At 49.7% G+C, this 15,477-nt stretch overlaps 1 protein-coding gene across 10 annotated transcripts in view; it reads left to right on the top strand.

Annotated features, from left to right (window-relative positions):
• SOCS6 (suppressor of cytokine signaling 6) overlaps positions 1-15,477 on the top strand; it is a 39,175-nt gene that overhangs the window by 168 nt on the left and 23,530 nt on the right. For 3 of the 10 annotated variants that reach the window (XM_066352187.1, XM_066352176.1, XM_066352186.1), the window contains exons 1-2: positions 500-689; positions 4,476-4,673. The gene's annotated coding sequence lies outside the window, so the exon portion shown is untranslated. Of the gene's footprint in view, positions 1-13; positions 101-499; positions 690-1,139; positions 1,372-1,556; positions 1,578-2,467; positions 2,533-4,475; positions 4,674-15,477 lie in introns of those variants that run through there. The other 7 variants (XM_066352184.1, XM_066352178.1, XM_066352183.1 and 4 more) reach the window with 6 other exon arrangements.

Genomic DNA, 15,477 nt, shown 5'->3' with positions numbered 1-15,477 from the left:
GAGGGAGTGTGGGAAGGGCTTCCCCGCGGCGGCCCTGTCCCGGGTCCCTCCCCGCGGGGACCAGGCAGGTGACGGAGCCTCGGTCACAGGGGCCAGCAGGGTGAGGGGCGACCAGGAGGGCGGAGAGCGCTGCCCTTACCGCGTCGGCAGGCCCTTTGCGGGGAGCAGAGGGGAGGCCTGTAGCCAGAGGAGTGCCTCCCGGGGAAGCAAGGGGGTAGGCGCGGCTCGGACCCCAGTGCACCGCGGGACGTCCCCGGGGCCCCCACCGCTCGGCTCCCGCGTACACTCAACCCCGCGCCGCTCCTCGCGCACCCCGTGCTCCGCGCGGGACGCCCCTAGCGCGCTCCCGCCCCCCGCGCGCCCCCGCCCCCCAGCCGGACGCCCCTAGCGCGCCCCCGCCCCTTGCGCGCCGCCGCTCCTCGTGCGCCCCCGCCGGACGCTCCTAGCGCGCCCCTGGCCTCCGCGCGCCCCCGCCCCCCGCGCCGTACGCCCGCCTGCGCCACGGGCTAAGTGGAGGGCGCGGGGCAGCCCGCTCGGCGGCGGCGGTGGCGGAGGAGGAAGACGAGAGCAGGAGGAGAAGGAGGAGGAGGAGGAGGAGGAGGAGGAAGCGGAGGAGGGAGGCGGCGGGAGGAGGGCCGAGCGCGGCAGTCGCGCCGGCGCTGGGCGAGGAAGCGGAGCGGCCGCCTCCGGTGAGCGTCTGCGGGCTGGGCCGGGCCGGGGCCGGGCGCTGCGTCTGCTCCTGCTCGGTGGCCGCTCCCCGGGGCGGCTGGGCCCGGCGGGCGCTGCAGCCTCGGGGCCGGGCGGCGCGAGGCCTTGCGCGTCCGCGGCCGGCGGGCGGGGAGCGGCATCCGGGGAGCCGGCGGGAGGCCGAGGCCTGCTTCCGCCGCCCCAGGCCGCCCTGGCCCCGGCCTCCCGGGCTGCCGCGCGCCGCCCGGCCGCCGCCTTCGTGACCCCAGCCGGCCGCGAGAGGCCGGGGCTCGGCCCGGCCTGGGGCGGCGGCGCGGGGCCTGCGCGTTCCACCCCGCGTCGCACACCCCGCGCCCGGGCCGCTCGGACCCCGCGGACAGCTTGGCTTGGCCCGGCCGGGGGCCCGGGGCGGGGCGGCGGGGGGTGGGGGGCAGTTCACTTGCGGGGCAGCGAGGTGTCCAGCAGATGTCCTGGAAGCGAGGCAGGCCGCGGGGGCCAGTTTGCTCCAGGAGTCGGCAACTTCGGGGACACCGTGGTGGCTCGTCGCGGGGCAGCACTGTTTACATGCCCAGTGCGGGTCCTGGCACAGAACTTGGGCTGTGTGCAGGGATCTGTGTGCCAACGTCCGTGCAGTCAGAATGTGGAATTCGGGGCCTCATCCCCACAGCTGGGATTTAGGGCCAGGTGGGCACACGCGGGAGACCAGGCTTCCGGGAAGGAAACGGAAAATGGAATGAATTCAGAGCCACACACGTTCCCTAACCGTCTCTGCCCTGGACCAGGAGATGGGCATCACCATAATAACGTGAATGGGACGCGGAATGGTTCCCAAACACGTTTCTAACTGAACGTGTTCCTTGGGATAAAGACATATTTATCATCAAACAAAAGTGAGCTGTCATCTCCTTCTAGGTGAAATATCGGGAGTATTTGCAACCTCTGGAGGCTCTTTCTCCTGACGGTTTCTCTTAACCCTGCAAATACATGAAATACGCTTCACTTCCTTGAATGAATGGATTGTAAGTGGCATATTTAGCGCCATGGAGAGTCCAGCCTTGTTTTGAAAACATGAATGGCATGGTTGACCAAGTTTCACAGGTGCAGCCCCCAGACAGGGCCTGTGATAAAACTTTCCTCGGGTTGCTCAGGGCCGGGTCACCAGGGGCAGGTGGTGAGGTTTGGAATCTCTCCCGCAGTGATGGGAATGGGTGGTCTCCACCCTTAGGTTCCAGCACCTTTCCTGATGTTCTCTTATTGCCTCTGGGGAAGCTGACTCTGATGGGTGACTCTAAGGATTCTTAGAAGAACTTAACTTACTCTCTGGGGTTTGCCAAGTGCTTGCTACTGTGTGGTCTGGGTGAGGATCAGGCAGGTTATCCACCAGAACCTTGGTCTGTGTTAGGACCCTCTTCAGCATCACTTTGAAACACGTCCTCTTTCTTATGATCCTCAGGTATCTTCTGAGTTGGTAGGAAGTCCACAGGCCCTCCCCTCTTTGTTGGGGAGACTGGAAGGCCTTAAACAGTACTATGAAGGCTCGGGGACCCCCCCAGGGCTCCCCAGTGCCCTCCCCAGGCAGCACCTTGCAGGGAGTGGCTCAGAAAGGGTTCTGGTGAACCCACTGACCTGGTCTGTTCCATGACGTGGGAGGACAAGCCAGCTGTACGGGCTATATTCCTACTCACTTCTTGGTCCTGAGGGTTCCTTTCAATGGCCCTCTTGGTACAGAACGGAAACAAGAATCTCAAGACTGTCTTGTTTCGTATTATAATTTCACTCCTCACAGGTCATTCTGCAGCTTTCCCCGTGGTGGTCAGTTGTCAGAAAACTGTCCTGTTATTGATAGTAAGTATCTTTTATGTTGCTCATGGAAGTCATTTTGAGATCTCATGTAAAAGTTGTAATATACGCTGAAGAAAGGAAGTTTGTGGCAGTTAAACTGTTTGTTCTTCTCTCTGAAATAGGCAGCCCTGTGAGATGGGTTGGTAGGGAACAATGTTGCAGTATGGTCTTGATTTATTTACCGTCTGGTACAAGTAATGGGTGTGCGTGTGCAACTATATGTTAATACTTGGTACCGTGGACATGTAAGCGACCCGTTTGCTGTCGCATCTTGTGAGGCAGGTGAAGGTTGTCTCTTTCAGTTCTCTGTCCCTGTCCCTCCCCTCGTGGCCTCCAGTTGTGGCAGTGGTGTGTCCATGGTGTTTGAGCACTTTTGGACAATTTATTCCTTTTATGGGGGAGGAATATATCATCCTACCATATGCTATGGAAAGGAGAAACTTGCTTGTGTGACCAGATTGATCCAAAGGTGGTAAAGTAGGCACGGCAGTGGGGCAGTGATTTAAGTTGGACTGACAGTGAGCTCGGCCTTCCTGTGTTATGGCTAATCTATTATGCTGTAGAGCAGTGGTCCCCAACCCCCGGGCTGTGGACCAGTACCAGTCCATGGGCCATTTGGTACCGGTCTGCAGAGAAAGAATAAATAACTACATTATTTCCCTTTTTTTATATTTAAGTCTGAACGATGTTTTATTTTTAAAAAATGACCAGATTCCCTCTGTTACATCCATCTAAGACTCACTCTTGACACTTGTCTCGGTCACGTGATACATTTATCTGTCCCACCCTAAAGGCTGGTCTGTGAAAATATTTTCTGACATTAAACCGGTCCGTGGCCCAGAAAAGGTTGGGGACCACTGCTGTAGAGTGCAATAAGGAGTGAAGGCTTTAGGACCAAGGGCACGTTTTACTTTCCATTCAGGGTCGTTGATGATTCACACAAACATCACATTTTACTTAGTTGGAACAGCTGATTTTTAGGTGGCTGTTGGTCTTATTGATAGTTTGAGAATGGACCAGATAAAGCCATTTAAGATTTCAGTTCTCGCATTGCACCCAGAGGACATTCTGGAGGTGTTAGATACTTAGGAAAGAGTAAACATTACCAGCTTCATGACTTTGAACACATTTTATGCCCCCTTTGAGTCTTGTTCCTCTTACGGGGCTAATCATCCATTTGACACAGTTATTGTGAGCATATTTTGTTTAAAGCGAAATCTAAACTCTACTGTGGGTTACACGATTTCTGTCTGGTTCTGCAGAAATTCATAGGGGTCAGTTTTTAAAATAAACTTAAGTCTTGCCCCGGTTGGATAGCTTGGTTGGTTTGAGCATCATCCCGAAGCTGGTTCGATCCCAGGTCAGGACACATACAGGAACAGACTGATGTTTCTCTCTCTCTCTCTCTCTCTCTCTCTCTCTCTCTCAAATCATTCAATACAATTTAAAAAATAAAATAAACTTAAGTCTCACTTGCCTTACCTGTAAAATTGTGCCTTTCTCGGTATTGGTGTGAAAATGAAATGAGCTGACGCATGTGCAAGTTCAGTGCCTGGTGTATAACAAGCACGGGAAGTAATAATTAGTTTAAAATATACTGTGATTGATTAAAAGGAGTGTTCTGGTTTATCACCGAACGTCTCTGTCAGACTTTTCTTTTCCGGTTAAGGAAACCCTGGGTGGGGGAAAGGTGAGGGGCCACGGGGACCAGAAAAGTGGAAATAAGAGGCGAGAATGGGAGTCCACAGAACTGTGAGGGTGACAGGTACTTACAGGTGCCAGCAACCATTGGGTTACGTGGCCCTGGGTCATGGCAGTCAGCTGATGGGGGACCAAAACGAAAGGGTCCTACAGGTGGCCTTTTGCGGGGCCCATACTCATTTCATACTGTTTTATCACTCTTAGGAGCCATCACACTGAAAAAAATTTTTTTTAATTATTAAAAGGGCATCATCCTTGATGACTATGTTTGGGGAGTGGTGGCTGTCCTCTTGTCCTTGGGAGCAGACTGTTGAGTAGAGAAGAGGAAAGAGGAGAAGAAAGAAGGAAGACAAGACCGAATCTGAAGGCTGGGAGACGAACAGTTACCCGAGTGTCACCGAACCCCGAAGGTGTCACGATGCCATCCTGAAACTTCCCAGCAGGTAAATCTGGTTATCTGAATTGGCATCTATCAACAGTAGTTGAATGGCAAGATGAGATGATATTTAATACATACACTTGTGTTCAAAGTGTTTTTTTTTTAAAGAAAGCATACGGTTCCCATTAGATAAGATTTTCATCAGAAACAATTTTAAGTGTTGAATGCTGTTCTTTGGAACTCTGGACACAAGGTGTGTATTCGCTGGGTGGTCTAGAGAGACTCTTACTCCACGCTGCTTCCGGCTGTACTTGCAGCCACGGCCACACCAGAAACATGCTAGATGCCTGAAGCCAAAGCCACGCGCTTCTAAAAGTAAGACGAGTTCCTGCCATAGGCCTGTTACTCTGCATGGCTTCCCTTTTATGAGCTTTGTTGCGACATTTATGATAACGAGGGTGTCTGTTACTAAAGCTTAATTTGGGCCCTGGCCAGTTGGCTCAGTGGTAGAGTATTGGCCTGGTGTGCAGGAGTCCCGGGTTCGATTCCCAGCCAGGGCACACAGGAGAAGCGCCCATCTGCTTCTCCACCCCTCTCCCTCTCCTTCCTCTCTCTCTGTCTCTCTCTTTCCCTCCCACAGCCAAGGCTCCATTGGAGCAAAGTTTGCCAGGTGCTGAGGATGGCTCTGTGGCCTCTGCCTCAGGTGCTTGAATGGCTCTGGTTGCAACAGAGTAATGCCCCAGATGGGCAGAGCATCGCTCCCTGGTGGGCATGCTGGGTGGATCCCGGTTGGGTGCATGCGGGAGTCTGTCTGACTGCCTCCCCGTTTCCAGCTTCAGAAAAATACAAATAAATAAATAAATAAATAAATCTTAATTTCGGTTTTAAAGGAAATAATCCCCCTTTTCACAATAGTCATTTTTGTCTGTTGACACTGCTTTTAAGGTGAATGCACAAAAAAATAAAGTGCATGCACACACACAGGCTTAGGGAATACATTATTACCAAATGCCACAGACTGAGAGTGTGTAAGCATGGGCACCAAACAGAATTAAATGAGGGTTTTGGTGGTTTGGCCCACTTGCAGAATTACTTCATTGTAGTGTTAGAAGGACCCTTCTGATGATTGACCAGCTTCATTCTTACCCCGATGGTGAGGACATTGAGACCGGGAATGGTTACGTAATGCCCGAGTCCCATGCCACATGACAGACTTCACAGTGGCGGCTGGTGGAGGCTACCCTTCTTGCCGTTGATGCACGATGTGTATTTACTTGTGGGAGCAAGGGAAATGGGATCTGTGTCTTCATGGAAGATGTCACAGGAGAGCTGGCTCTGGGAGGGTGACCAGTGTCTGATCGGGAAGAGCTAAGGACAACAGGGACATTATCTCAGACAGGCCAGGTCAGTTGAGATTCGTGTCATCCATCCACCTGGAGTCTTTCTTTTCTTTTGCATGTGGGGTTGCCTGTTTTCTGGAGCTCATCCTCCTAGGGACTTCCTAGAGAGGTGATGAGGGGCGGGGGTTGTGTGTTTGAGTTTGACATCGTGCATGTCCAAAAATGTTTGTGTTCTACATATTTGACTTATAGTCCGGCTGCATACAGATTTCTAGGTGACATGAGTCAGCAGCCACCTCGCTCTGAATCTCAGGGCGTGAGGCAGGGCATGTTTCTCGCTTTCACCACACCTGCCTGTGGTGGGCCCGGGGCTCCTGGGGCTTCTTCCTTGTGGTTCAGGCTGGTCTTGCCTGCGTCCCCTCCTCGCACCCCAGGGTGCAGGGAGAGCTGACAGGGCGCAGGCTGGCACTGGAGTATTTGGCACAGAAGTGACACATGTCACGTTTGCTCATGCTCCACTGTCCAGAATGAGTCACGTGCCGCCACGGGGATGCACAGAGGAAGTCACAGATGGAATGTGTGACGTGTTGAAAGTCAGTTTCTCCTGGAGTTTTGAAGGTGCCACTCTGCCAGCCTCCAGTGCCACCCCTCAGTCAGCTGTCCCCCACGTCCTAGCCCTAGCCGTTTGACTGTAATTCTTCTCTCTTCTGAATGCTTTCTCATGCCTTTGGATTATCCTCCAAATTCTAAAATGTTACCGTGATGTGCCTGGTTGTTATTGTTTTCTCTTTTTGGACATGTGGGCACTCTGTGGATCCCTAGACTCTGGGAACTGCTATTCTTGGGTTCTGGGGAAAACGTTTAAAATTTATTTTATAATTTCTTCCTCTTGAATTTTTTTTTTCTTTTCCAGACTTCATCCCTTTGTTGGTTGTTAGACATCATGAATTATTATTTTATTTTTTTTTAGCTTTCTTTTCTCAATTTTTAAAAATCAGCCTTTTTTTGTTGTTTGTTTCCACTTTTCTTTTGAACTGTAACCTTGGCTATTGGAGTTTTTGGTTTCTAACTGTTCTCCTCATTTTAAAAATAAATAGCATATGACCTGTCTCAGAATCGATACCTTTTCTTCGATGTGTTTTTTGTTGCCTTCCCTTCAGCAGGCTTAGGCTTCAGCTCCCCCTCCGGGGTCTCGAGGTGGGGATCACTGCTTCTGCTTTCCATTTCTCAGTGTCCTGTGGTTTTCCGCGCGTGGAAGGGGGCGTGGATAATGGAGATAAAGAGATATATGTTTCATAACCTCGAGCAGAGGTTTTGTTTTTTTTTATAGTTTGTGTTTGTTTTCCTATGGTCAGTGAATAGTAAAACCTTTTACCTTGGGGGAAATGCACATAAAGTTTTTCTTTAAATAAAGGTTTTCAGTTAGCCCGTCAGTCAGGAGGTCACCACGATGTCCCCAGCTCTGTGTGACTTACATAGGAAAGTCCTGCTGAGGCACAGTGGGCCATTACAGATGATTTTAAGTCAATCATTTTAAAATCAAGAGATCCCACATTTGGCAACTGATGGTAAATGATTACGTTGGACAGTTATCACTTTACAGAGCATGTGAAATTTTCCATTTTGTGAGGTTTTTATATGGTTTGTTTAATAGGGCTGCGTAATGAATTTGAGTAATTCCTGCTGCCCAGGATCCCCTTTATTGCTAAAGATCAGTGAAGGGGGTTTACATTTGCTCCTGATACGCACATAGTATATCTCACATGGGATGGCTTTTTGTATCCTGAATCTTCTTCATTCCGGTGCACTGATAGAAAATGAAGGAAGATTATTTTAACTGAAAGCTCATAGTCTCTAATGCACGCTGAACGGAAAACTCACACATTTTATGCGAAAGCCTTTGACTGGCTGACAACTTGGTTTTAAAATTAGAGCTTTCTGTTCAGGTCTAAAGACCGACTGAGCACGTTCAAAGCGGTTTGTCACTTTCTGGTTATTTTCATGTGCACATTGCCTTCAGGGGTTAAAAACTTGTGCTTCAGTGGATGAAGATATTTAAGAGATTTCTGTGTGTAAATGAATAACTTGAGACTTTGAAGAATGAAAAGTGGTGAAAGCCCTGTTTCATTGTACTGTTTGGTGTGGCACCCTCGCTGCAGAATGAAAACAAACAGCAGACCCGTCGTTGGGCCCACGTCATTGTCGGGATGTATCAAAAATTCTCGAAAGATCCAACCTGACTGGGAGCGTACACCGTGAGGTCATTCCCTCCCAGAGGCAGTCAAAGTGGTGAGATTGTTTAGGGAATTTGTCATGTTTTTAGCTAAAATATTGGCAACTACCTAGAAAGGTATAAAAATATGGACATTAAAATTTAATATGCACATAACTGATGGATTGTTATGTAAGCGTACTGCTTTTTGAATCCAACATGTTAAAAACCCAAATTGGAAAATTGAGGAGTGAGTTTATTTCCTTAACTAATTCTTATCAACCCACTGCATTAATATTTTAAATGACTGAATTTATGAACATTTGTCTCATATTCAGTTTAATAGGAACGTGCTGAACATAGTTACAAGAAAAATGCTTAGAAATGCTCACATAAGAGTTCTCTGCAAGTTTAATATCAAAATATCTGCGTATTTTTCTTCTCGTTGAATCAGATACTTTAAGAACTGAGCGTGGTGTAGAGATCAACTTGTTTATATGGCTGACTTGGGGGACCCTCAGCGTCCCAGCATGGCGTTAACCTTCTATTGTTAAATCAGTCGACTACCCAGTGGGAGTGAATCACCTGAAAATTTATTAGGGCTTTTGCTGTAATTATAAATTCATTCTTAATTTATTAAACCTTAAATTATATGACAGCTTCAAGTCCATTTTCTGAATTTTACATTTATTTGTTTAACTTTTGTTGGGCCAATAAGTTGTAAAATTTGTGTTATTTGGTTTTGCTCACTTTGATTGTTAAAAATGGTGCTTCTGCCCATGTGAATGGGCGTCACCTAGGTGATAGGTGATAATAGTAATTACCTTCCTGCTTGGGCAGGGGCTTGGTTATGCTAATGTGTGCTGGGGGAGGGATTGTCCTGTGGAAAGGTTTAAAAGGAGGAGCCAGGAGGCCATTTTTGGAGGAGGACACTGTGTTGTTCCAAGGCAGAGAGGCCAGGGGGTTGGGAGGGAGGAGGCAGCCAAAATGGCCGTGAACAGAGTTGGGAGCCTTTGATTCAAGGAAAAAACCAGAAAGAATGGGTTTTGGTGCCCGTGTGTTTGTTTTTACTCATTGGCCAGTATGAGTCTAGAATAAAGGAAAATGGTCCACCAGTTCTTGGCTCTGTTGTTTCTCTTTTTTTTTTTTTTTTGGTATTTTTCCGAAGTGAGAAGCGGGAGGCAGACAGACAGACTCCTGCATGCACCTGACCAGGATCCACCCAGCATGCCCACCACGGGGTGATGCTCTGCCCATCCGGGCTGTTGCTCTGTGGCAACTGGAGCCATTCTAGTGCCTGAGGCAGAGGCCATGGAGCCATCCTCAGCACCTGGGCCAACTTTGCTCCCATGGAGCCTTGGCTGCAGGAGGGGAAGAGAGAGATAGAGAAAAGGAGAGGGGAAAGGGTGGATTAGCAGATGAATGCTTCTCTTGTGTGCCCTGGCTGGGAATTGAACCTGGGACTTCCACATGCCAGGCTGACGCTCTACTGCTGAGCCAAAGGCCAGGGCCTTTTCCATTGTTTCTCTACGATCAGCCCGAATCTAATGTGGAAAACTGGCCCGGGCCGGGCGGTTGTGATGGTGGCCGCAGTTACTGGCCTTAAAACTCTGAATTTCCTTACCCACCTTTGTCGCCATGCTGTCTTCATGTTGCTTTTTAAGATAAAGCTCATTGTGGTAAGAGCTGGAGGCCCTAAAGCAGGGGTCTCAAACTCGTGGCCCGCAGGCCGCATGGGCCGGAGTTTGAGACCCCTGCCCTAAAGGAAGGCAGAGCAGTTCTGTCACGTTGACTGTGTCTCAGCTCCTGTTATTCGCTTGCCGCTTGGAGCCTGTGAAGAGTTGGAGATTCCACCCCCTGTGCACACTGACAGGTTAGCCTGCAGCCCTTACCTGGTTGCTGCCTCAGGCGTGAGACTCCTGGGCCGGACATGAAGGCCTTTGTGGAGGAGAGTGTCTGTCGCCTGGGGGTCAGCACGTGTGCCACCTCCCGGGCACCAGCACCATGCTCAGAAAAGAATGGAGGGGCCCAGGGTGGGGAGCAGAGATGCCAGCGGGACAGGACCACAGTGTGGCCCAGCGCGGCGGTCGACAGGGACAGGGAGCCGCAGGCGTGCTGACGGCGGAGAGCAGGCCTTGGTGACACACTGGGTGTGGAGTGTGAGGGGGAGGCAGGGGCCCCGGCTGGTTGCTGACAGTGTGGTCAGAGCAGCTGGCAGAGTGGAGTAGCTGGGACTGAAGGTGGGAAGAGTTGCAAGGGGAGCAGGCTGGGGTTAGGGGGGTGCGGGGGTCCAGAGTGCCGTGTGGAACACATGACATGTCAGGAGTCTCTGAGACAGGGAAGGGGTGAAATTTGGGGAGATGGCTGAACGAGCAAAGTTGCTAAAGGCCTGAGTGTTGGAGGAGAAATGACCAATGTCGGTGCCGGGGAGTTCTGAAGTCAGAAGGCTGGACGCAGTCCACGCGGGACCAGCCGTGTGGGGTGTGGTGGACAGCACCCGTGAGCCCAGGGCTGAGAGCTGGGGCGGCATCCGCGGGTGGGGGAGGGGATGTCAGCAGCGCCCCGACCAGAGCGGCTTCTGAGTGGCGGTGGTGGGGTCGGCGTCCCGCGTGGGCTAAGAGAGCCTGGGAGCTGGGAGAGGAGGCTGTGGGTCTGCACGGGTCCCCAAGGCGTTTGCTGCAGAGGGCATTAAAAGACAGAGCCTCTTTCTGCACCCATAGCTGGTGGGGAAGGTGGGGCAGATCTGTTTATTATCCGTGTGAGAACTGACCTTCTGAAGGGTGATCCCGCCGTCGTGGGATTGGGCTGTGAAGGAGGTCACAGGGCCAGTGGGGGGACCTTTAGAGAGGTGCGTGCACCTGCTCAGTCACAGGAAGGAAGGAGAGAAGGAAGCCCGTGTGCCCAGCTCAGGAGAAGTGTGCTGGAGTGGGAAGTGTTCCTGTGACGTGTGTCATTTTCTCAGTGGAACAAGACGTGGGGCCGTCAGCAGAGATCCACGATAGGGGTGGGGGTGGGGGTGGGGTAAGTGAGCTAGGTGCGGGAAAGCTGTGTCGTGGTCTGCGAGCAAAGGGAGGGAGTGAGGGGACCAGGGCAGTGCAGTTGGGTTTCCAGGCAGCGTGGAGCCCCCCCCCCCCAAAGGTCGTGGTCCTGACTGTGCACTGAGACCAGTCTGAGTGGTTATTGGTTTCTCCTGCCACGTGGCCCTGTAAGGGTGGAGTTGTAGTCTGGGCAGAGCTGCAGTTAACCCATGTTGCAGATTTGCAGAGAGAGTTTTTCTGAGCGAGAGTGGGGGAGGGAGTCGAGGTCTGGGCGGGGGGAGGGGTTATAATGGATCCTGGGGATAAGGAGGAAGCTGAGCAAGGAGGGAGAGGGGCACTGAGAATGGGCGCTCTTACTCCCGTCCTCTAGACTGGGACTATTTCAGGGCATTCCTTGAGTCTGTATCCACCAAACAAAATGTGAAAATTTGCAAAAACTTATTTTGGGTGCTGTGAGTGGAAGGAGGAGGCCGCCTCGGTTCTGATGAGAGAAATGTAATAATACAGTGTCCTTACCTGCAGACGCATAGTTCTGTTTGACCCTCCTGGTGTCGGGTTGTGCTTGAACCTGGGGGCTTTCCCCCGCCATTCCCTTTCAACCAAGTGCCAACGAGCTCACGGACTTTGTTCTTATAAATAAGAGCCCCCGGGTTTGTAAGAGAAGAATTTAAAAAGAAAGTACTGAAAATAATATTTACCAGGACTCCTGCGACCCAGCGGATAGTTCTGCTGGATTTCTTGCTGGTCCGGTTTTCCTCCCTATTCTTTCCACATAATTGAGACCACGCTTTACATACGATTTTGTTTCCTGTGTTTTTGCACTTACCAAGCGAACAATATGAACTTTTTCTCCCATGTTATTTATAACTCTGTATAAATATCAGTTTTAGTGGTTCCCTACTAAAGTCCCATTGTGTAGTAGACGTGCAGAATTGTGTTTACCGTGCCCGTACCGCTGGAGATCAGAATGCTTCTGATAGTTAAGATTTAAATTTTCTTTTTATCGCGTATACTAATGAAGGGGACATAATGCATTGGTCTCATATTCTTTAAGATTTATAAAAATAGCATTGGGTCATAGAGTATGATTTTTTGTGTGTGTGTGTGTGACAGAGACAGAGAGAGACAGAGAGAGGGACAGATAAGGACAGACAGACCAGAAGGGAGAGAGATGAGAAGCATCAATTCTTTGTTGTGGCTCCATAGTTTCTCATTGATTGCTTTCTCATATGTGCCTTGACCGGGGGGGGGGGGGGGGGGGGGGGCTACAACAGCAGAGCGAGTGACCCCTTGCTCAAGCCAGCGACCTTGGGCTCAAGCTGATGAGCTTTGCTTAAACCAGATGAACCTGTGCTCAAGCTGGTGACCTCGAGGTTTTGAACCTGGGTCCTCTGCATCCCAGTTCGACGCTCTATCCACTGCACCACCGCCTGGTCAAGAGTATTAATATTTTTAAGAGTTAGAGATCGCCAAGCTATATTTTTGTAACTATATTAAGGTGTCTTCATGAAATGAATAGCATTTAGAAAAATCTTTGCTGATTTCACTTGTGAAAAATCATTACTGTTTTAGTTTGCATGCCTTTGATACTTAGGAGGGTCAGTATTTTTCTGGGATTGTGTTGAGCCTGTAGGTTACTTATATGGAAAAATGCTTATTATCCCCTGCTTCACCGTAAATCAATACTAGGTTAACCAAGGACTTACATTTGAAAAGCACCATTTCAGTACTTTTATAGGAAGTACAGGAGAATTGAATGCTTTCAAGTGTCAGAGGATTTATTAAGATAAAGAGGGGCAAACAGTAGAGGAGGATGGACAAAGTGGACTGAATAAAATGCCAAACTTCATCGTTCGAGGAACCACAAGAAAACAGAAAGTCAGGATGCAGGTAGGACAGGGCTGCCCAGGAGAGAGAGCTGACTCTGCGTGAACCGACGGGGGTGATGTCTAGCGTCTGCAACGTGTTGTTCTCTGTAGTTCACCGTGCATTTAAAATTTTTTCCCCTCAGATAATAAAAAGAGGTGTTTATAAGCCAGCCAATTTTATACTCCCACCATGAAGGTTCCAGTTTTCCTACATTCATGCCAACACGAAGCTTGGCATTCTCGCGGTGTGCGGTGGTGTCTGGTGTGGCTTTCATTTACAGCAGGGGTCAGGAACCTATGACCCGCGAGCCAGATGTGGCTCTTTTGATGGCTGCATCCGGCTCGCAGACAAATCTTTAATAAAAAAAATAATAACGTTAAAAATATAAAACATTCTCATGTATTACAATCCATTCATTTCCTACCGCTCATGTTCATGGTTGCGGGTGGCAGGAGCCAATCACAGCTGTTCTCCGGGACAACAGCAAATTTTTATTGGATAATGCATAATGTACATGGGTCATTGTATGGCTCTCACGGAATTACATTTTAAAATATGTGGCGTTCATGACTCTCTCAGCCAAAAAGTTTCCTGACCCCTGATTTACAGTGTCCCAGTGACCAGCGCTGTGAAGCACCTTTGCATATGGTTATTAGTCATGTGTCTGTCTTCTTTACTGAGAGGTCTACTCTAGTCTTGTGCTCATTTTAAAAATCGGGTTATTTGTTCTAAATATGTGTTCTGGGTGCTACAAATCCTTATCAGATATAGGATAGGCAAATATTTCCTCTCTGTCTGTGGCTTGTCTTTCTGTCAACAGTGCGTTTTGGATCTCAAAAGTTTGGAATTTTAATGACGTCCCGAAGTTGAGTGGTTTTCACGGGTAAATGTCTCAGTCGGTGCTGTCTGTCTTCCAGGTGCTGGAAGGGTTGCTTCGGACGGTGTGGTCCAGCTTGAGGGGCCGTGTGCTGAGAGTTTATCAGCGTCTTCGTCCCATCGTGCCAGAATTGAGTCCCCCTGGGTGGGTGCTGTTGTTATTCCCATTTTCAGATGACGAAACTGAGATGTGGGTGCCTCAGAGTCTTAGGAGGTGGTGGCCTCAGCACTGGGCTCTTAATCACTAGGCTCTGTCCTCCCGTGCCCTGTGTTTGGTAACACAGATAAAGGAGGAGTTTCTGATCATGGTCCAAGAGGATCAGCACTTGTGTCTGTTTCTTGGTGGCTTCCTTTGTGGCTGTGAGCCCGTCATTGAAGTTTTGAAGGTTGAGTGTGCTCTTCTCAAAAATGGAGATACAGTACTTTCCAAATAGAGTTCCTGGGAGGATTCAAGCAGATGAAGGCACATTTTTGTAGTATGGACATTGTAACTTTGGGTGGTGTGTTAGTAACAGAAGGAGTAGTGTGTTGAGGGGAAACTTCCCTTCCTCCTCCTGGTATATGAGTTGGGCATCTCTCAGTGATGGTAGTATCCTAAACACTTTTCTCTTACAGCCCTTCTCAGCGTCTTCTGCACCTGTTTGCTTGTTCATATTCTGTGCTGGTGCCTAAGGAAGGTCCTTGCGGGTGTAAGGACTTGATGTTTCACTCTGGGGTGGGGTTTTACTGTGGTTTGCAGCTTCTCCTTATGCTTTTTGAGGGAGTGCCGTGTTTTATCGTGTCAAGACCAGGATGTGACCTACAGTGGTGAAATAGGCAGGTGAGGGAGGCAAGGAGGTGGGCTTACATGATGGAAATCTATAGAATCGTAGTGGATGGTGAGGACCACTTGCTGTATGGGTGACTGCGGGTGCCAAGGTTGGTAGATGGCAGGTGTTTGGCTGGATACAATGTTCATTCCTGGTATTCATAGGAGCAGGGTCACCAGAGGATCTGAGTTGTAAAGAGGGAAGCTAAAGACTGAAATGTGAGTATGAGGTCCAGGAATGAGGCAGGGCGTGGTGGGGAGGACAGCCTCATGGGTTAGATGGCAGGAAGAACCAGGAATGGTTTGGGAAGGGTTAGGAAGAGGATTGAGGACAGCTGTTGAGACCTTTGACCCAAGGGCATCAGAGTCCTGCTTCTCCTGACTCCAGGTGGCTGAGACACACGGACACACATTCTTTCACCTGGACGACCTGTTTTCTTTTGTAAGTGTGGATGGCGTGGTTATTTTGTAGTATAATAAAATCTGCCCAATGGTTACAAAAAGAACTAATATGGAAAATATGTGACTGCTTGGCCTCCTACTCCCCTTTCCTGTTCACTGGAGGCAGTCACCAATTTTTGGATATTCTCTTATACACTTACTGTACATACTTAGGCAAATAAATATAGGCACACATGGGGTCGTATTTGCGTTGTGTTTTGTAGCTTGCCTTCTTCCAACAATGTCTCTTGGATCTCTTTTTTTATCTGCATAATATTTCATTG

The sequence above is a fragment of the Saccopteryx leptura genome, chromosome 11 (genome assembly GCF_036850995.1).
Source record: "Saccopteryx leptura isolate mSacLep1 chromosome 11, mSacLep1_pri_phased_curated, whole genome shotgun sequence".
NCBI lineage: Eukaryota > Metazoa > Chordata > Mammalia > Chiroptera > Emballonuridae > Saccopteryx > Saccopteryx leptura.
Note: the sequence above shows the minus strand (reverse complement) of the source record. Positions and strands in the feature narration are given on the sequence as shown.